This window comes from Poromitra crassiceps, assembly GCF_964638095.1.
Source record: "Poromitra crassiceps genome assembly, chromosome: 10".
NCBI lineage: Eukaryota > Metazoa > Chordata > Actinopteri > Beryciformes > Melamphaidae > Poromitra > Poromitra crassiceps.
Window position 1 is genome coordinate 15,654,937 of NC_139631.1, and position 22,467 is coordinate 15,677,403.

The window sequence follows — 22,467 nt, forward strand, 5'->3', positions numbered from 1 at the left end:
CTACTTATGAGAGAGTAATAATACAAAATCTCCCACATTTCTCACATTAACCTTGAATATTGCGTACTGTAATCTATACTGGGCTAGTAATGTGCCTGCACTAGTAGAAAGATCCTCCGGTTGCACCCCTGTATCTTTGTGTTAAAACCTTTGACATTTATTGTGTGTGCAAGTACTGTTTAAAGGAGGGGTGGAGGCGGGTTTTGTCTGTTTTGATTTAGATTTGTCATTCACTGTTGTCCCTGCTGGAGGTGCTATTTCACATGAATCTAATTTTACTTTTAACATTTTTACTTTTCCTAAGTGTTCCAAATCCTTTGTGAATGTGTTGTAAATGTATTCAGAAATTGTTTGATAGTCATTAATAACAGTTTGCAGCTGCTAATCTGAAACAAATATTCTATAAAGACCAGTGGGCCATTTGTTACCATCAGGCTAAAGGAAAGATAGATATGATGCAGTGGCAGCAATTTACCATTTGTTTATGAAAGGTGAGAAGCCTATCCATAAGATGGAAACAAATAAAATAATAATCTTACTACTATAATAAGGCGGCCCAGTTCCACTCTGTGGCACTGATGATAAATCCAGAAGGAGGCGGCAATGCAACATAAAGGATGCCAACTGCCATAAAACACCATAGAAGAAGAAGAAGAAGAAGAAGAAGAAGAAGAAGAAGAAGAAGAAGAAGAAGAAGAAGAAGAAGAAGAAGAAGAAGAAGAAGAAGAAGAAGAAGAAGAAGAAGAAGTAGAAAGAGTTCCGCATTCATTTTCTCCATAGACATTTTGAAAAATCCTTATATAACAGTTTGGTTAGGGTTCAGGTAAGGTTTTGGTCATTAAATAGGGAAAAAAGTTCACTCATAGTAGAAAAAATCTTAAAGATTTTGGAATTGAACCTAGGTCATCAGACTTGAAGGCAACTGCACAAGCCCATCCACCACCCTAACAGTGACACCCATGCCCTTGCTTTCCACCACACTATTTCAATATCAAAGTGCAGCTGTTTCTAGTCGGGTCTCCTCTTCTCTTTCTTGGTGGGGGGACCATATTTCCCTCAGTTTTCATGCACAGTCAGAGCACATTTAATTAAAATTTGGGAGGTCAAGCCTGTGCATCTGCGTGAATGTGACGTAGGCTTTGCTGGAAAAGAGAATTTATGCCCAGTCAACTTGACCTCCTGGAGATACTAAAGGAAACGTTACACACATCATTTTGTGCATGATGAACAGTTCAATTTTAGATTATGAGCTGCAAAAGTATTTTGCAACTGTTTTTCCAACTGTTTGACAGATGTTGAAAAATGGGTAACACTTTACAATAACGTACACAAATAATGTAGTAGTTACTAGTAAACTAATCATTAACTAATGGTTAGTTAATGAGTAGCTAATGAATAATTTGTCATTAGTCAATCACTAGTTAATCATAGTTAATGAGTAGGTAGTCATTAGGTAATCATTAATGATGATGAGGTAATCATTAATGATTAGTATCTAAGTTCCTGAGTAGAGTAGTTAATCATTACTTAATGATTACTAAATGTCAGCTCGGGGATGTAGTAGTTAATCATTAGTTACTGATTAGTCGGTCAGTTCCATGAGTAGAGTAGTTCATCATTCATTAATGATTAATAAATGTCAGTTCGTGAATATATTAGTTAATCATTAGTTACTGATTAGTCGGTCAATTCCTGAATAGATGGTTAATGATTAGTAGCCTAAATGTGAGTTTGTGAATATATAGAGTAGTTAATCATTAGTTAATGATTAGGTAATGAGGTAATGCTTTATATTAAGGTTCTATTAATAAGCGTTAATTAATAGGTAATAAGGCTCTTATAAGGTGCTTATTAATACTATTATTATGTTAATAATACTATATAAGTGTTAATAATCGCATTATAAAGATATTTATTGGTAGCTTATAAGACATTTATAAGCACTTTATAACCACCTTTACTAGCTGGTTTTGTTACTTTATTAAGCCTAATAAATAGTTTGTTATGACCTTATTAGCAGTTAACTATGCACTTATGTGGCTATGGGCTAATGTTTACATGTTGGATCTGAATCCATAATATTTTACTCCCCCTAAACTATTTTTCCACAGCATTGCTAATGGCTCTATTGCAGAGTACAGAGTAGTTAACAGTTAACTATGCTTTTTGCAGGTACCTCATGAGCCCCTGCTCAATTCCTGGATAAGCGATGAAAATTTCAGAAAGATCCAAGCGTCGGTTCCAGAGTTATTCAAGAAAAACCTCTTATTGTCTGTTTAGAAGGCTCTGGGAGGCTTAATTTGCATTTCTGTTCCATCATGCAATTCTGCCCCTCTTAGAGACACAAAATCCTGAGTGAAACACACATCTCTGAGAATCATTCCCCTGGCCGTTTGGCCATTCAGACCTCTTTAGATCCTGTACCTGCAAAAAGCATAGTTAACTGTTAATAAGGTAATAACAAACTATTTATTAAGCTTAATGAAGTAACAAAACCAGCTAATAAAGGTGGTTATAAAGTGCTTATAAATGTCTTATAAGCTACCAATAAATATGTTTATAATGCGATTATTAACCCTTATATAGTATTATTAACACATTGAATGCCAGCCATGTTTTCATTCCTGTAGGTAAGTTGTGCCAGGGGTGTTTTTGACGATTCTGGCTCATTTTAGAACAGCCGAGGATTCTTTTCTGTTAAGAATTCATGAACACCAATCATCTAAAAATAACTAATAGAATGTGTGCTTTCTCTGTCTAAAAGAGTTAGTTTGCAGAGTTAGTAGTTATGTAGATATTAGCCGTTGAGTACAGCATGGTTTCAGCGTCTGGAAATTTATTCAGAGATAAATGGCTTTTTGTGAAACAGTCACTTTAACCAGGGATAGCGGAACGCATCTGAACTTGGGGGGGCCGGGGGGCGTGTCGGGGGGGCGTGTCCCCCCGTCGGGGGGGCGTGTCCCCCCGAATCTCGGCAGCGCCGAAGAAAATTTTATGTTTTTTGGACTTTTATCCATATTTAGAAGAATATTTAATTTTAAATTAACATTAGGATTATACTGTTGTGATGTCATTATTCAGTATCTTCTCCTTTTCTATTATTAGTATTAGTATTAATATTAAATACTGAGTATCTCATGAAAAACTATTAATATTGCATCTTTTGTGTTTAGCTCCGTCTCACAGCAGGCCCGGCTCCAGAACCAAATTACAGAGGGGGCCTGCCCCTAGCTTGGGGGGGCCAAGGGGGGTCCGGGGGGATTCTCCCCCGGAAGAAGATTTTGTACATTTTAAAGTAAAATTCGTCAAACTGGTGCATTTGAGAGCAAAAGGAAGAGGCTAAATCTATGAGGAACTACACACATCTCTAATGTGTTGTGACTTTACAAATAGGCCTAAACAATTAATATTAAATGTATTTACACATTGTGCACAAATTGCATTCATTGTGACAAATTTACAATAGTTAATTAATATCCAGCCAGAATCATTGCAAATGGAGGTTCAAAGTAACAGTTAGCAATAGCATTCAGTTAATCAATGCCTAATGACAGCCAGATTCCGTTTTAAACTTTAAAACAGAAAAACGGAAAAACGTTTTTAGCACACACAAAAAAAAAAAAAAAAAAATTGAATGGGGGGGCCAGTTTAGGGAATGGGGGGCCCGGCCCGGTCCGGTCAAATGAATGGTTAAAGTCTTTAACCATTCATTTTTGGCATCAGTAAGACCGTCAGACATTCTAAACAATAGTTTTGAACAGTAATTTCCTCCATAACAACAGGAAACACCCCTCTCATTCAAACTCCTCCCTCCGTGTGTCTTCTCCTCCTTCCTCCTGGCTGTACAGCGGGCGTGTCAGAAGCGCTTTTGCTGCTGCCTGCCTGTGTGCCTGCCTGCCTGCTTGCCTGCGTGCGGACGCTCCTTGTGCGAGTCAAGATGGGCCGGGGAATGCGTGGGCGATGGGCAGATGTTGATTCTGGCCTTTCTGAGGTGTTTCAAAGTGTGTTTCACCTATGATCTATTTTGCAAATCGCTCTCCGCTCTCTGTGTGCTGCTGCCGGTGCGCGGCCGCTCTCAGGCAAGACAAGTCTTGAATGGATTACTGTAAAATCGCCACGGCATTTCCTTGAACGGCTTGGTCCCGCGGCAGTTTTTTCTTTGATTTCGGTCGTCTGGGGGAGCACTGTCAACACTTAGTGGGTCGGTAAAATAGATTATACACATTATCTTGCTCCAATAGTGATCTCGAAGATGTAAAAGTTGTTGATTGATGTCCCACCGTCAAAAAAAAAAAATGTTTATGTAAGACGAGTAAACTCGGCTCTGGCACTTAAGCGTTGGATTATGTAAGACGAATTATTTCGGCTATGGCACTTAAGGTGTTAACATAATAATAGTGTTAATAAGCACCTTATAAGAGCCTTAATACCTATTAATTAATGCTTATTAATAGAACCTTAATATAAAGCTGTTCACTCCAAAGAGAGTGACTTAACACCACTTACCTTTATCGTTCCCGCCTTAAGTGCTGCTCCAGAGTTACTGCATGAGTACCGAATCATTACTTACTTATTACCTGACCATTAGTTATTCTTTTTGTGTACCCTAATGTAAAGTGATGCATCATACTGAGTAGTCAACAGTGTTGGGGAGTAATGAACTACATGTAGTTGAACTATGTAGTTGAACTACATTTTGTAGTAGCTTGCTGGTAGTTCAACTACATTCATATTTGCGTAGTGAGTCAAGTAGTTAAACTACTTTTTGGTCATTTTGGTGTAGTTTAACTACTCAGACTACAAACTACAATTTTGGGCAATAAAATGAAAGGAACAGGCACGGCTCCAGGATTTTTTCCGAAGGGGGAGATTGGGGGAGGCTAGACCAATCTGTGGGGGTGCTAAGAAAATAGTCGATTTTCATGACTTCAAAGTTACTTTATAATGAAGTCCCCCCCGTCTCCAAATAAAACCATATATGGCACGCAGCACGTTAGCCGTCATTCAAAATAAATTACGTTTTTAAATTAATTTGGCCAAAGAATAAAAAATATATATATAGCTATAATACTACAAGTGACCACAAGGCAATGGCAGAAACTTTCACATGCAAAGGTTTAGTCATGAGGAGTGATTTGTTAGGTTTACGCATGATGAGTAATGATTGGTTGGGTTAAGGCATGATGAGTGATGATTGGTTAGGTTTAGGCATGAGGAGTGATGATTGGTTAGGTTAATATCAGGATAAGAAGAAGTCCACAATTTAAATAAGCCTGTAATCTGTCAACATGCATTTGAACAAATTTTACACGGTATCGATAAACAGATGGGAAAAGTACACAGATTCTTTTTACTTAAGTAGAAGTACAGTTGGGTACTATAGCTCGAACCCACGACCTCAAAAGTGACTGAGGCCTCAATACTGCAGGGCAGGATGCCAGCTGTCTGCGCCACCAGGTCAGACTTCTTACAAAAGGTTTTCTCAGGGTTTTTCACTCTTTCCTCTGGTTGTCACCTTTTAAAATTGACTGAGGCTCGAAGGACGTCCTGATATCACCGTGATGGTATAGTTCCAGGACACAATATTTTTTTTCCCATGATGGCGAAGGCTAGGCGAAGGCATGACCCGCCCCTCTCTGCCTCTGATTGGCTGACTGTACTCGGCTGCTCCCATCTTCTTTCCAGGCGAGCCAGAAGTATCTCAAACGTGAGCAGCAGGTGCAAAACAATCATTAAATCAACAAGCATGAGATACTTCATTATATGGAACGTTACAATTGCAGACCCTATATCTGAGTTATTTAGGCCTACTTAGCCTATTGCACAGACGTGTAATTTTTTCTTGTCATTCCAAATGTAATCACATTGTTGCTCTGATTAAGTAGAAGTACAGTTATTTGTGTAAAAAAAAGACTGGTAAAGCAGAAGTACTGATTCAACTTAATTAGCCTACTCAAGTAAAAGGAAAAAAGTACAAGCTCCGAATGTACTCAAGTATAAAAGTAAAAGGTTTTCTGTGCAAGGCGAATAGAAACTCACGTCATATTAATATGATTCAAATACTATTTAACTTAAAAGGTCGCTTCAAAACATATTTTAAGATGCATAAAGACTATACTTTAATCTTCTAGTCTTAATCACTATGACCCACTAGCTCAGAGAGTTGGATTGCTGTTTAGCACTTTGGAGCTTGTGGGTTTGAGCCTCAGTGACTTTTGAGGTTGTGGGTTTGATCCTCAGTCAGTTTTGAATGTCGACAGCCAGAGGAAAGAGTCATTCAAAGCCCTGAGACAAACTCAAGCAGTCTGACTTGGTGGCACAGAGAGTAGGCTTGCTGCCCGGCAATATTGAGACCTCAGCCACTTTTGCGGTCGTGGGTTCGAGCCTCAGTCAGTTTTGAATGGTGAGAGGCAGAGGGAAGAGACAAGAGCGATCGGAGAAGAGCTGTGAGTGTGAAGGGCAGCTGGTGGTGTGAAGGAATAATACACACAGAGACACCGGGCCAGAGGTTGTGGGTTCGATTCCCACTCCGCTGCCACTACCTGGAGCTAAGGGGCGGGCTGTTCCATCTAGAAGCTGAGATATTGAGCCTTTTGTGAAATGAAGCATTTCAAGCAAATCACTGACTCTGAAGCTAATATTTTCTGACCTGAAACATCTGAACAGTAATTTGCTTCAATATAACAGCACCCCCACCCCCCTCTACTGCAAACTCCTCCTCCGTGGGTGTGTCTCTGGTGGCTCTGCTCGCTCTGCTGCTTGTCAGGCGAGTCTCTGCTGCTTGCGGATCCACGTTTGGATGGCGGCCGCTCGTCGGGGGAGTCTGGATCGGGCTCGCTCGTTTCTGGGGTTTCGGTTGTGAGCTGGGATGAAGCTGCGTCCGATTCTGGGCTTTCTGGGCTTTCTGCTGCGCATTTCAAAGTGTGCTGCACCCAGAGTCTATTTTCGGAGCCCCCCACCGTTGTGCGCCGGCTCCCAGCGTGACAGCGAAAAGCCAAACCATTCTCATGAGAATGGTTTCATCACGGCTTTTTCTGCTGTTTTTACTCAACTTTCTCTAATCTGGAGAGCACTGTCGCCACCTAATGGGTCGGTAAAATAGGTTATACAGATTCAACATGCCCCAAAATTTTACAGGAGATGTATTAGGCATTGATCCACGCCCCGTCAAAAAACGGTGGGACAGTGGGGCAGTTGCAGTGACCAATCAAATGAGTTCAGGGCGTGGTCATCCCGGCCCATATTAGGAAAAAATTATGGTCCGGGAACAATTACAACACAGCGATATAAGGACGTGTGAGACTCAAACCGATCAGGACATTCAGCTTGGGTGGTGGTGGTGTTGGTGGTGGTGGTGGTTGCTTAAACCTGTGCTAAAACTCTGGTGTCACTCCACATTTACTCTTTAGGCTTTAGGGCAAGGTGTCACAATAGTCTACTTGAAACCCCTCCCCCCCCCCCCCACACACACACACACCAGCTTTATGTTGATTGACAGCTGAAATGTAACATTTTAAAAACCAGACAGATCAAACCATTTGCAGCGGGATTTTGGCTGAACTCTCTTAGTCTCGCTCTCTCTCTCTGTCTCTCTATGTCTCTCGATCACATGAAAGTGAGGCTTCCTTCAGGTGCAATCAGGACGTTCAGCTTGGGTGGTGGTGGTAGTGGTTGCTTAAACCTGTGCTAAAACTCTGGTGTCACTCCACATTTACTCTTTAGGCTTTAGGGCAAGGTGTCACAATAGTCTACTTGAAACCCCCCCCCCCCACACACACACACACACACACACACACCAGCTTTATGTTGATTGACAGCTGAAATGTAACATTTTAAAAACCAGACAGGTCAAACCTTTTGCAGCGGGATTTTGGCCGAACTCTCTTAGTCTCGCTCTCTCTCTCTGTCTCTCTATGTCTCTCGATCACATGAAAGTGAGGCTTCCTTCAGGTACATCAGGACGTTCAGCTTGGGTGGTGGTAGTTGCTTAAACCTGTGCTAAAACTCTGGTGTCACTCCACATTTACTCTTTAGGCTTTAGGGCAAGGTGTCACGATAGTCTACTTGAAACCCCCCCCCCCCCACACACACACACACACACACCAGCTTTATGTTGATTGACAGCTGAAATGTAACATTTTAAAAACCAGACAGGTCAAACCTTTTGCAGCGGGATTTTGGCCGAACTCTCTTAGTCTCGCTCTCTCTCACTGTCTCTCTATGTCTCTCGATCACATGAAAGTGAGGCTTCCTTCAGGTACAATCAGGACGGTCAGCTTGGGTGGTGGTGGTGTTGGTGGTGGTGTTGGTTGCTTAAACCTGTGGTAAAACTCTGGTGTCACTCCACATTTACTCTTTAGGCTTTAGGGCAAGGTGTCACAATAGTCTACTTGAAACCCCCCCCCCCCACACACACACACACACACACACACCAGCTTTATGTTGATTGACAGCTGAAATGTAACATTTTAAAAACCAGACAGGTCAAACCTTTTGCAGCGGGATTTTGGCCGAACTCTCTTAGTCTCGCTCTCTCTCACTGTCTCTCTATGTCTCTCGATCACATGAAAGTGAGGCTTCCTTCAGGTACAATCAGGACGGTCAGCTTGGGTGGTGGTGGTGTTGGTGGTGGTGTTGGTTGCTTAAACCTGTGGTAAAACTCTGGTGTCACTCCACATTTACTCTTTAGGCTTTAGGGCAAGGTGTCACAATAGTCTACTTGAAACCCCCCCCCCCCCCACACACACACACACACACACACACACACACACACCAGCTTTATGTTGATTGACAGCTGAAATGTAACATTTTAAAAACCAGACAGATCAAACCTTTTGCAGCGGGATTTTGGCTGAACTCTCTTAGTCTCGCTCTCTCTCTCTGTCTCTCTATGTCTCTCGATCACATGAAAGTGAGGCTTCCTTCAGGTGCAATCAGGACGTTCAGCTTGGGTGGTGGTGGTGGTAGTTGCTTAAACCTGTGCTAAAACTCTGGTGTCACTCCACATTTACTCTTTAGGCTTTAGGGCAAGGTGTCACAATAGTCTACTTGAAACCCCTCCCCCCCCCCCCCCCACACACACACACCAGCTTTATGTTGATTGACAGCTGAAATGTAACATTTTAAAAACCAGACAGATCAAACCTTTTGCAGCGGGATTTTGGCTGAACTCTCTTAGTCTCGCTCTCTCTCTCTGTCTCTCTATGTCTCTCGATCACATGAAAGTGAGGCTTCCTTCAGGTACATCAGGACGTTCAGCTTGGGTGGTAGTGGTTGCTTAAACCTGTGCTAAAACTCTGGTGTCACTCCACATTTACTCTTTAGGCTTTAGGGCAAGGTGTCACAATAGTCTACTTGAAACCCCCCCCCCCCCCACACACACACACACACACACACACACCAGCTTTATGTTGATTGACAGCTGAAATGTAACATTTTAAAAACCAGACAGGTCAAACTTTTTGCAGCGGGATTTTGGCCGAACTCTCTTAGTCTCGCTCTCTCTCTCTGTCTCTCTATGTCTCTCGATCACATGAAAGTGAGGCTTCCTTCAGGTGCAATCAGGACGTTCAGCTTGGGTGGTGGTGGTAGTGGTTGCTTAAACCTGTGCTAAAACTCTGGTGTCACTCCACATTTACTCTTTAGGTTTAGGGCAAGGTATCACAATAGTCTACTTGAACCCCCCCCCCACACACACACACACACACACACACACACCAGCTTTATGTTGATTGACAGCTGAAATGTAACATTTTAAAAACCAGACAGGTCAAACCTTTTGCAGCGGGATTTTGGCCGAACTCTCTTAGTCTCGCTCTCTCTCTCTGTCTCTCTATGTCTCTCGATCACATGAAAGTGAGGCTTCCTTCAGGTACATCAGGACGTTCAGCTTGGGTGGTAGTGGTTGCTTAAACCTGTGCTAAAACTCTGGTGTCACTCCACATTTACTCTTTAGGCTTTAGGGCAAGGTGTCACAATAGTCTACTTGAAACCCCTCTCCCCCCCCCCCCCCCCCACACACACACCAGCTTTATGTTGATTGACAGCTGAAATGTAACATTTTAAAAACCAGACAGGTCAAACTTTTTGCAGCGGGATTTTGGCCGAACTCTCTTAGTCTCGCTCTCTCTCACTGTCTCTCTATGTCTCTCGATCACATGAAAGTGAGGCTTCCTTCAGGTACAATCAGGACGTTCAGCTTGGGTGGTGGTGTTGGTGTTGGTTGCTTAAACCTGTGGTAAAACTCTGGTGTCACTCCACATTTACTCTTTAGGCTTTAGGGCAAGGTGTCACAATAGTCTACTTGAACCCCCCCCCCCCCACACACACACACACACACACACCAGCTTTATGTTGATTGACAGCTGAAATGTAACATTTTAAAAACCAGACAGGTCAAACCTTTTGCAGCGGGATTTTGGCCGAACTCTCTTAGTCTCGCTCTCTCTCTCTGTCTCTCTATGTCTCTCGATCACATGAAAGTGAGGCTTCCTTCAGGTACATCAGGACGTTCAGCTTGGGTGGTAGTGGTTGCTTAAACCTGTGCTAAAACTCTGGTGTCACTCCACATTTACTCTTTAGGCTTTAGGGCAAGGTGTCACAATAGTCTACTTGAAACCCCTCCCCCCCCCCCCCCCCCCCCCCCCCCACACACACACACCAGCTTTATGTTGATTGACAGCTGAAATGTAACATTTTAAAAACCAGACAGGTCAAACTTTTTGCAGCGGGATTTTGGCCGAACTCTCTTAGTCTCGCTCTCTCTCACTGTCTCTCTATGTCTCTCGATCACATGAAAGTGAGGCTTCCTTCAGGTACAATCAGGACGTTCAGCTTGGGTGGTGGTGTTGGTGTTGGTTGCTTAAACCTGTGGTAAAACTCTGGTGTCACTCCACATTTACTCTTTAGGCTTTAGGGCAAGGTGTCACAATAGTCTACTTGAACCCCCACCCCCCCCCCCCCCACACACACACACACACACACACACCAGCTTTATGTTGATTGACAGCTGAAATGTAACATTTTAAAAACCAGACAGGTCAAACCTTTTGCAGCGGTATTTTGGCCGAACTCTCTTAGTCTCGCTCTCTCTCTCTGTCTCTCTATGTCTCTCGATCACATGAAAGTGAGGCTTCCTTCAGGTACATCAGGACGTTCAGCTTGGGTGGTAGTGGTTGCTTAAACCTGTGCTAAAACTCTGGTGTCACTCCACATTTACTCTTTAGGCTTTAGGGCAAGGTGTCACAATAGTCTACTTGAAACCCCCCCCCCCTCCCCCCCCACACACACACACACACACCAGCTTTATGTTGATTGACAGCTGAAATGTAACATTTTAAAAACCAGACAGGTCAAACTTTTTGCAGCGGGATTTTGGCCGAACTCTCTTAGTCTCGCTCTCTCTCTCTGTCTCTCTATGTCTCTCGATCACATGAAAGTGAGGCTTCCTTCAGGTGCAATCAGGACGTTCAGCTTGGGTGGTGGTGGTAGTGGTTGCTTAAACCTGTGCTAAAACTCTGGTGTCACTCCACATTTACTCTTTAGGTTTAGGGCAAGGTATCACAATAGTCTACTTGAACCCCCCCCCCCTCCCCCCCCACACACACACACCAGCTTTATGTTGATTGACAGCTGAAATGTAACATTTTAAAAACCAGACAGGTCAAACTTTTTGCAGCGGGATTTTGGCCGAACTCTCTTAGTCTCGCTCTCTCTCTCTGTCTCTCTATGTCTCTCGATCACATGAAAGTGAGGCTTCCTTCAGGTGCAATCAGGACGTTCAGCTTGGGTGGTGGTGGTAGTGGTTGCTTAAACCTGTGCTAAAACTCTGGTGTCACTCCACATTTACTCTTTAGGTTTAGGGCAAGGTATCACAATAGTCTACTTGAACCCCCCCCCCCCCCCCCCCCCCCCACACACACACACACACACCAGCTTTATGTTGATTGACAGCTGAAATGTAACATTTTAAAAACCAGACAGGTCAAACCTTTTGCAGCGGGATTTTGGCCGAACTCTCTTAGTCTCGCTCTCTCTCTCTGTCTCTCTATGTCTCTCGATCACATGAAAGTGAGGCTTCCTTCAGGTACATCAGGACGTTCAGCTTGGGTGGTAGTGGTTGCTTAAACCTGTGCTAAAACTCTGGTGTCACTCCACATTTACTCTTTAGGCTTTAGGGCAAGGTGTCACAATAGTCTACTTGAAACCCCTCTCCCCCCCCCCCCACACACACACACCAGCTTTATGTTGATTGACAGCTGAAATGTAACATTTTAAAAACCAGACAGGTCAAACTTTTTGCAGCGGGATTTTGGCCGAACTCTCTTAGTCTCTCTCTCTCTCACTGTCTCTCTATGTCTCTCGATCACATGAAAGTGAGGCTTCCTTCAGGTACAATCAGGACGTTCAGCTTGGGTGGTGGTGTTGGTGTTGGTTGCTTAAACCTGTGGTAAAACTCTGGTGTCACTCCACATTTACTCTTTAGGCTTTAGGGCAAGGTGTCACAATAGTCTACTTGAACCCCCCCCCACACACACACACACCAGCTTTATGTTGATTGACAGCTGAAATGTAACATTTTAAAAACCAGACAGGTCAAACCTTTTGCAGCAGGATTTTGGCCGAACTCTCTTAGTCTCGCTCTCTCTCACTGTCTCTCTATGTCTCTCGATCACATGAAAGTGAGGCTTCCTTCAGGTACAATCAGGACGTTCAGCTTGGGTGGGGGTGGTTGCTTAAACCTGTGCTAAAACTCTGGTGTCACTCCACATTTACTCTTTAGGCTTTAGGGCAAGGTGTCACAATAGTCTACTTGAAACCCGCCCCCCCACACACACACACACACACACACACACCAGCTTTATGTTGATTGACAGCTCTCGATCACATGAAAGTGAGGCTTCCTTCAGGTACAATCAGTACGTTCAGCTTGATGAACGTACTGATGGTCCGGGAACAATAACAACACAGCAATATTAGGACGTGTGAGACTCAAACCCACGACCTCAAACACGACTGAGGCCTCAATACTACCAGGCAGCAAGCCAACTCTTTGTGCCACAAGGGCAGACTTCTCAGGGCTTTTTCCACCGCTGGCTGTCACATATTAAAATAAATGTTCTTCAATAAACTATACTGCAAAGGAGAGCTCCCATGCACAGCAGGTTTTGACCCCTGGTCTACCAGAACACAGACGACTGCACTGACCATACAGACAAACCCACAGACCTACCTGTCTGTTGTTGGAGAATTGTTTCTGATTGGCTGTTGAATTAAGTAATGTTACATAAAATTGACAAAGTAGCGTCTGTCCCTAAAAGAAAAACTAAAAGAAGATTGTTACGCCTATTTCCACTTTTATTCAAATACAAATAACTTTGCTGCCTCAAAAAGCACAGATGAAAGTTCAGTCTGTGCACATCCCAGGTTAGAACTCACAACCTCTCTCTGAAGGCAGCTGACATACATAGTGAACCACAAAGGCACTGCCACTGCTGCTGTATTTCTCTCTGTATGACTTTTGAAGGGGCTGGCTATAGGTCAAAAGGATATATTTTAGCTTTTAGTCAATTTAGAAATTGTTAAGTAGCTAATCTGTGGGCACTTTATTCTCTTTCCTCTGGCTGTCCATTCAAAACTGACTGAGACTCAAACCCACAACCTCAAAGGAGATTGAGGCCTCAATAGTGCTGGGCAGCAAGGTAACCCTCTGTGCCAACAGGTCAGACCTCTTGATACTGGTTTTCTCAGTGGTTTTCACTCTTTCCTCTGGCTGTTGCCATTCAAAAGTGACCGAGGGGTGGAGGCGCTCTGTCAGCCAGTGTGTTTCCAGCCATGTTAAAGAGATGGGAGACCGGTTTGAGGAACAACATCTCTCCTCCATCGGGAATCGAACCTACACTCATCCCATCATGCAAAGACAGAGAAACAGGTGCTCATCGCGCTGAGCTGTTCCTCAGTGTGGGTGTTAGCATCTGATTTCTCCAAGTTTTCATACTGTTGTGTCAATAAACTCAATTAGGAGGCATATTTTAGCTGGCATTGCACTTTTTTGTAGGCTATTATATTTTATTTCATATATCACATGTACATTGTCAATTTAATGCTTTATTTTACAAAGTAGTTTGAACTACTTTTTCTGCGTAGCTTGTAGTTTCCTAAACTACATTTCTCCCAGGGTAGCTTTGCTGTAGTTTCAACTACTTCAATGGTGAAGTAGTTGGTAGCTTCCTAAGCTATGCTTTCAAAGTAGCTTCCCCAATGCTGGTAGTTAATGGGTACTGAATCATTACTTAATTATTACCTGGGCATTAGTTACTCTTAGACCTCGGCTTTATGTAATGTAATGTAATGTAGACCTCAGCTTTAGACCTCGAGGGCAAACCAACGACGAGGCACGATAGAAATGAGCGTTGCCAGTTTAGCGGGTGAGCCATTAAGGGACGCTAGAAAGATAGTTGAATACATATTCCCCCTATTATTCAAACATGTATAGTAATAATAATACATCGGATTTATATAGCGCTTTTCCAAGTGCTCAAAGACGCTTCACAATACAAAACAATACAATACAATAACTTAAGAATATAGAAGAAAATAAAGAAAATAAATAAAAGGTGAGAGAGGAAGGAGTTCATGGGTTGAAAGCAAGGGTGAAAAGGTAATTGAAGGGCTTCATTCCAAAACTATCTGGTTAATCAGGTAGCATTTAAATAGCACAGATGGTATTTTGTATATTGTATTTTTGTAATAACAGACATGAAGAGGATTAGTATCTTTATCTGCAAACCATGATCTTCTGTTATGCATATTTTTTTCTGTCCAAATGGTGGATTATGCTTTTTAGATCGAAATGTTTCCATTTATACCTGGGTTAATGAAGAGCCAGAACAATAAAGCAAGCTGTCACCTCAGATATAGATTTTATTTGAAGTAAAATACGATGCTATCGACAACGGCGGTGATAATCCACCAGAAGACACATTTGCAGAGATGGAGGCTTCAAAGACATTGTGAAAGAGTAAAATGAAATATTGTCTTAGGAGGAAAGTCTTTAATAATTAAGTTAAGAATCAGATTAAAGCTATGGCAAGCTTCATGAATAATGCAGCCAACGTTTATTTCCCAGCAAGTTAACTGTAAAACATATTCCTCTTGCCAAGTCTCCCCGCTCCCCTGTACTCTCTACATTTCATCTACACCAGTATTGATGGATGGCAGTATAAAGTAAACTAATTAAATCGGAAAAGGAAAAGGAATTGTGACAATATTTCTTCCCATCAACATCATAATGGCGCAAGAGTCAGACTATTTTATGCCATCAAAAAATTAAAAGCATAAATCAAAGGTTATGGAGGCGGAAAAGGGGTCTGGGTTTGAAAGTTATTGTTTTTACGGGATGACAAAATCATTAGAATCTAATTTATAACCCCGGGGCAAAGTCTTTTCTATGATCTAGTGTTGGCATGTCAGTGCAGCCTACTCTAAGTCACTGCTGTTGCCTCTCTCATTCTATGGACACTGGCAGGATGAAATGTATGTATGCAGGATGTAAATGATGAGGATTTGCCACCACTAGTATCCACTGCATTGCGTTATCCATTACAATTCATTTTTCCATTCAATGTCATCTCCCATTTTACCTTCAGTCAAGATTTGAAAACGGGACTAGAGAGAATCCGAGGTGCAACCTTGATCCATATATAGAGGCAGCGTTAGCACATATAATGACACACAAGCATGTGATCCTCGGTATCAGTCGTCACCCGCCACTTCCTCCTCCGATCTGCGTCTCATCTGCTGTGAAGTTGATATTTTGTAGTGGTGTCACATCGTCGCATAATCCTCCTCTGGAGTGGCTGCCGCTGCTCATCTCTCAGCCCAGAAGGTCAGCGTGTGAGAGGCATCCGTAAAAACACACGGCCTGCATGGAACACATTGGAATGACCTCTGCCTGAGCCGCCACGGTCATCCACCCAGGTAGACAGACAGACAGACAGACAGACAGACAGACAGACAGACAGACAGACAGACAGACAGACAGACAGACAGACAGACAGACAGTTGATAGCAACCCCACATAATGAAAATGTCTTCATAACCCACTGCAGGAAGAGCATTTCACCATCTTACTGTCATAACAGTACATTTTACATAACAATCAGTTGCTTTCTGGTAACCAGACCCTGAACACACACAAAACATTTCATGATGTTGAGCTCATCTATTGGCTTGATACGCTGAAGAAGGAAAACAGAGTGGAAAACTCAAACTCAACATTCTGCAGCTGTAGATCAGGGCTGTTTTCTCAGGGGCACTGACTCTGCACGTAGACTGAAAGTAACTAAGACATTTTATTTTGATGGGTATTGATCAAACACAACTGGGTGGAAAAAGACATTGTGCCTGCTTTGCACAAGACAGAATAGGTGTTTCAAATATATATGTAGTATATGGTTTTCTGTGAAATCTGCTGTAAAACAATATGCTGACGGCCTTGTTCAAAGACGAAGTCTCCGTTTCTCCTCCCAGCACTTTCTGTTCGGCTCTCACTTCTTTTCTCTGTAATTATTTCTATTTTCTTCCTGAGCTTGTTTCTTGAAATATGTCAAAGCTGCCACACTAAACAGCATAAATCACAACCTTCAATTCAATTCCAACTTTCTTACCCCGTAACACTATACGACACACTACAGCGTGAATGAAACTCTCAAATGTATTCAGCTTATCTGTTATTTCCGGCACAACCAGCAACTCCCTCTCAATAACTATGGGGTTGACTAAGTAGATATGCCTCGCCTTGGAGGGGTTTTAAATATTCCCCCCCCAAAATATCTATTCAGAAAGCGGGGGAACTTAATTGGGTGATTTATGACCTTTTCACACCACTGGAGCGATTAACTGAAGACATCATTCACAGCTGTCTGTCAAGCTGATTGTTCACATGGAAACCAAACACCAAGCAGCCAATCAGAAGCCAGCTGACTCCAGAATGATGCCTTCAAAGGCCTTCCGTTAGAGTGGCCTCTTCAAGCTGTCAGTCTTGTCCTTATTGTGTTGAGATAACTTCAACTCCAACTAGGCATAAAGGGACAGGTTTAAATATGTGTGTGTGTGTGTGTGTGTGTGTGTGTGTGTGTGTGTGTGTGTGTGTGTGTGTGTATGTGTGTGTGTGTGTGTGTGTGTGTGTGTGTGTGTGTGTGTGTGTGTGTGTACAACGTTTAAGTTCAAACAAAAAGACAGACACATCAAAACGTTTCCTCCCAGGCACAGTTGTCATCTCAAGTGTGACACGGTTTCAATTGAAAGCCATCTCATCGATGTGCCCTACTCTCCCTCAGTGCTGGTCACAGAGCTTGACTATGTTCATAGCTTAATAGCACATCTGGGACACATCTCCTCATAAAGCTATCATTATCCCAGATTTAATGATCAGGCGCAGTGATTTGTCTTTATTGGTCTTCATAGACAGAAACACCTGCATCTCTAGAGGCCTCCTTTGATAATGGCGCCAGGAAGAAGAACTTGACGCTAATTGGCTCATCATGTCAAGTGTGTTCATGCACAAAGCGCTTCTTCTGATGCTTAACAAGTACAGCAGGTACCGGCTTTGGAAGAGGACGGGACAGGAGAGGATGTATTTTTGCGTACTTTTAACATACTATTTTATTCAAGCCTGCAGAGTGAAGTCTGCCTAATCTTCACAGCTGTAACCAATAGCATCGTTAAAAATAAACCTTTGATACTGGCGCCGTAACCTGTGCCCTCCAAGAATCCAGCCTGTTTTCATTTGATCAATTTCTCTCCGAAATCCAGATATACATCCCAATTTAGATAAAGAGTAGCGCTTATATTCTGTTAAGTCAAAGTTCAGTAACCATCAAGACATCGCTTCATACTCAACGTCCAATTGGCTTATCAGAGGGCCTGTCCCTGATCTGGTCCTCAGGGCGGTCTGGCTAATTAGCAGAGATAATGGAGGGTGAAGCTAAATGGGCTGATGGGGTCCAGCAGAAGGTTATTAGGTGTCCTCATTAGTGCCCGACTGCAGTGAAAGCAGGTCTAACTTAAGGTCTCATTCTGGCACTGATGGATGGTGTTCCTCTCTGTCTTCAGAGGCGTTGGTTCCTCAGCAAAGACTGATGGTTTGTTTCTTAGGCAGACACAGACATGGAGATACATAGAGAGAAAGAGGGGAGGAGAGTGTGCAGGTGATAACATCAAACATGGTTTTGACTCTTTTAATTTGGCATAAGTGATTCCACATCTTTATCAGAGTATGTTCATTTTATGAATTAGTTGCAGTGAAAATGTTTGCTGGTTAACATTTGATTCAATCCAACCGCAAATGTGACTGTGCTGCTGCTGCTTCCAAAGTCGACACCATGCTTGTTGCAGTGCTGAGCCTGTGAGTGATATGTGGTGGTATCTGTTAACACTCTGTCAACAAGTCAAAAGAGAGAAAAACCGTAGCACAAAACATCAAAGCAATGTATTTCCATTTTATTAATATTATTCATAGTTGCTCAGACACGTGTATATACAAATACAGACTGATCATTTTTTGTAGAATTTTTTTGTTGTCGTTTATATACTGGAAAAGAGCGGGTCGGAAATAGTTCCCTGTGAGGGCAAAGTGGGCGGGTGGGTAAGTGAGTGAAGGGGGGGGGGGGGGGGGTCTAGGGTGAGGGAAGGGGGGAAGCAGGTGGTGTGATGGGGAGGTTATACAAGCACAAGAAGAATGGGACAGGGCAGGCGCACAAAAATGAACAAGTGGCTCCTCCAGGGGCACGGGGGGCGCTGTGACGAAAGCTTTGGCCCTGTAAGCACAGAACCTGGATCGACAAATATGCTTTGCCCCACACACACTAACAATCAAGTTTAGGTTTTGGGGGGGATGGAGGTGTAGGCCAGCTAATCCTTGCACTGTGCCCAGGACCAAGGTCTACCCGGGGATAAGTGATGAAGGGCGGTTTGAAAGAGAGAGAGAGAGAGCGAAGGGCCCTGTCGTAGTCTCTTGGACGCCAGCAGCCCTTCTGTGTAAAGGGACAATGGCAGAGAGCGTCTTGTACACAGACGGGGCTGCCATGGCAGAGGCTGGAGGGCTAAGGCATGGGAGACACTCTTCGTTGCCAAAGAGGGTTGCCGCTTCCCCATTCACTGCGGCAACAGCAAATGAGACACGCACACACACACACTCAAAGGTCTCACACGTTTTTTTTTTTTCTTCTTCTCCACACTGAAAAATGTCCACACAGTGATGTATACACTCTCAGATGCCTCCTCTGGGGAGAGAGCGGGGAGAGGATGAATAGTCAGAACGGACAGACTGCAACTACATGGGATGAATTCAGTAGAAGGGTACAGAAAGAGTCATTGTTAGGAAAAGAAACGAAAAGTTGCTTTTGAACTATACAAATGACCGACCCCCACTGTAAATTCACAACAAATGGTTTGTGTTATGTACATTTGTCATCTGTCACTACACAGCTTCATGACATCACTCGAATGGGGGGGGGGGGGGGGGGATGCAAAAAACACACAACATGAAAGTGGTCTGAAAATCCAACACGTTTTAAAAAGAAAAAAGAAAAAAAAGAGGAAAAAGAAAACACTTCCTTTTAAAACCTTTTTTGTTTTGTTTTTGTACATGTTTTCAAGTTCATGCGCATGCCACATAAGATCCTTCCATTAGAAAACCAACAGTCCACTCAGGGCAGAACTCTGAGCTGACCGACATGCTTCCAAAACACTGAAGGTCCACTCATGGCAGAACTTTGAGCTGACCGACATGCTTCCAAAACACCGAAGGCGAAAAAGCACAAATAAGCCGTCCATTAAGTCTCAAGTTTGTCTTTCCTGGGCAGGATCCTGATGTGAAGATGGTGAAGGTTGGTGATGGTTTTGAAACATGTCACAGGTGAGCCTCTGGTGGGCTAATGTCCGGCCTCATGTACACAGGTGTGTGTACAGCTCCCACAGGTTTCCCCTTCATGAGAGCTCCAAGCATCATTAGGCATTGAGGATCAAAGCACACAATGCATTGTTTGAGGACAGTATACACTCCGCAAAACCCAGAGATAATACCCTATTCATTTTTTTTTAGAAAAGACATAAGAACCAAATTAATACTTTAATATCAAACACTATTTACATCAAGAAGTTTAGCTAATAATAATAATAATAACAATAGTCATAATCATCATCATCATAACAATAATAATAATTATACAGTTTTAACAATGAAGTGTCTCTCTTTTTTTTCTTTTTGTCCTCCAGAAAGGTACAAAAAACAGTTACTAACCTAACACTACATGTTATATGGTTGACTACCTCAGGATACACGGTATCCAGTTTACAAGTTGATCCTCATTTCCCAGGTTAAGGTGTGTACAGAATAAACCATGGTAATAATAGCAATAATGACAAATAGTAGTATTGGTAATTATAAGGGAGTACAATTGAAGCTGGTTCCGAGAGAAGTTTAGCGTTAATCTGCTGACAAGCGTCCATTTTGAATCCTACGCGGTGCTCATTCCCTGTGGTGTTCTCCTGAAAATTAGTACCTCATTAAATGGCCTATCTCCTATTACCCCCCATAGCTGAGCTGCTATTACCCCCCATAGCTGAGCTGCTATTCTAGCGTAATAGCATTGTTACCATAGTAGAAAAACACATGGCCGAAAGCACAGACAGTCCTTCAGGGGGAAAAATAGAAAAAGGCAGCCCAAAATGAAAAGAAAGCAAAAACAAAACAGTGCATGCCTTTTGAGACTGAACTGAACAATGTGTTTGTCGTTAGTTCCAGTAGTGTTATGTGTTTGTTGTTGTTGTTGTTGTTGTTGGGTTAGGCACTCTAGTCACACTACCTTCAGCTATACTTGCATCTCTTTCTATCTTTCCCTCTCTTTCATTCTTACCATCTCCTTCACTCACCGATTCTCTCAAACTGCAAGGTCACCGGTGCTTTAAAAACCCCCCACGGGTGAAATGTACACCCCCCTCCCGAGACCCCCCAAGCCTTCCACCATCTATTTTTAATAGCAGAAATAACTGGCCGTGCCACAACATGGGGTCCACATGCCTGTCATTTTGAACCTCATTAAAGAGACACTTAAACCCGTAACACTATAGGAGCTGAACATGCAGTCGCTCCGGCACTCCTTCTTCCTTTCTCTGCTTCAGCTATCTATCTTTCCAAACCAATTGATGGCCTATTTCTCACACAACGCCCGCTTCTGAGGGAAAGTCCGTTTTCTACAAAGTTAATTTGGCTATCTGTCCATCCTTCCTTCAAAGAGGAGGGGGGGAAAAAACAGTGCTTCCATTTTAAAAAAAAAGAGAGAGAGAGAAAGAAACCGCTGCCATTATGCTAACTCACCATGTGGGTCTGTGGGAGCTGGAGGAAGCTGCTGCATCTCATTAGAACACAGTGGAGTCCTGTGAATGTAAGCGCTAAAACATCAACCTGGCCAAACTCTATTGAGCTGTGCATTTTTGCCCAGAAGTCAAAATGGATGCGTTTCTCTGTGCACTTAATGTGTTTTCCACTAATTGGAGCCATGCATCAATCCAACCAATGACAGCAGCCAATGGTGCACCGGCTGCCTGCTGCAGCGTACAATACTGCACGTGAGGGCCTAACTGACTGCTGAGTGCTTTTTGAGCATGGCTTGAAGCTGTTGAGGGGAAAGTATGGTACGCATGGTATCTATTCACACACTTTCCCATGACCAATATTATTCTCCTCCAACTGGATATCAGACTAGTGCAAAAATCGACAATAACAAAGTATGGTGTGTGTGCAATGTCGGTCACACTTTATTTGGATGGTACAATCCTGATACTCAATTCACTATCAAGTGACTTTAAGTGGTACTATCAAGTGAGTTTCAGCTGGAAATCTAACGATATTTAATGCATGGTTTAGCCTTAATCTTAGAGTTTGATTTGTAAATAAGTTGACACTTGTTGGATATCTAGATTTGTCATCTTATACTTAGTTGAGTATCAACTTGTGTTAGCACAATGTCCAAGGCAAAATGTCTGGAGGCATCACGGAGAAGGCAGAATAACATGATGATTTTGAACAAAGAATAAATAAACGAAGGCTCCAACTGTGTGGTGAACCTCTCTTTTTTTAACAACCACTTTAACAATCCATGGAGAGAAAAGGCTGGATGCCAAATGTTCAGTGTTAATATTGACTAATACTCGACTGAAACTAAAGAACAATTGCTGCTCAACTGGCTAAACAAAGTGTTAAATGACACTGTGACTGTTGCCGTGAAATTGTGCGAAGAACTTTCAACAGATATTGATCCTTGACATTAGTAACGGTCCACAAAGTGTCTGGCCAGAAAGTTTGAATTCAACCTTTATTTTCTGTTTGCTTTGTGACTCAGAGTGCTTTGAGAGGTTTTATTCAGCAGACCACCAGGCTCCACACACCAAAGAGCGCCAATAACA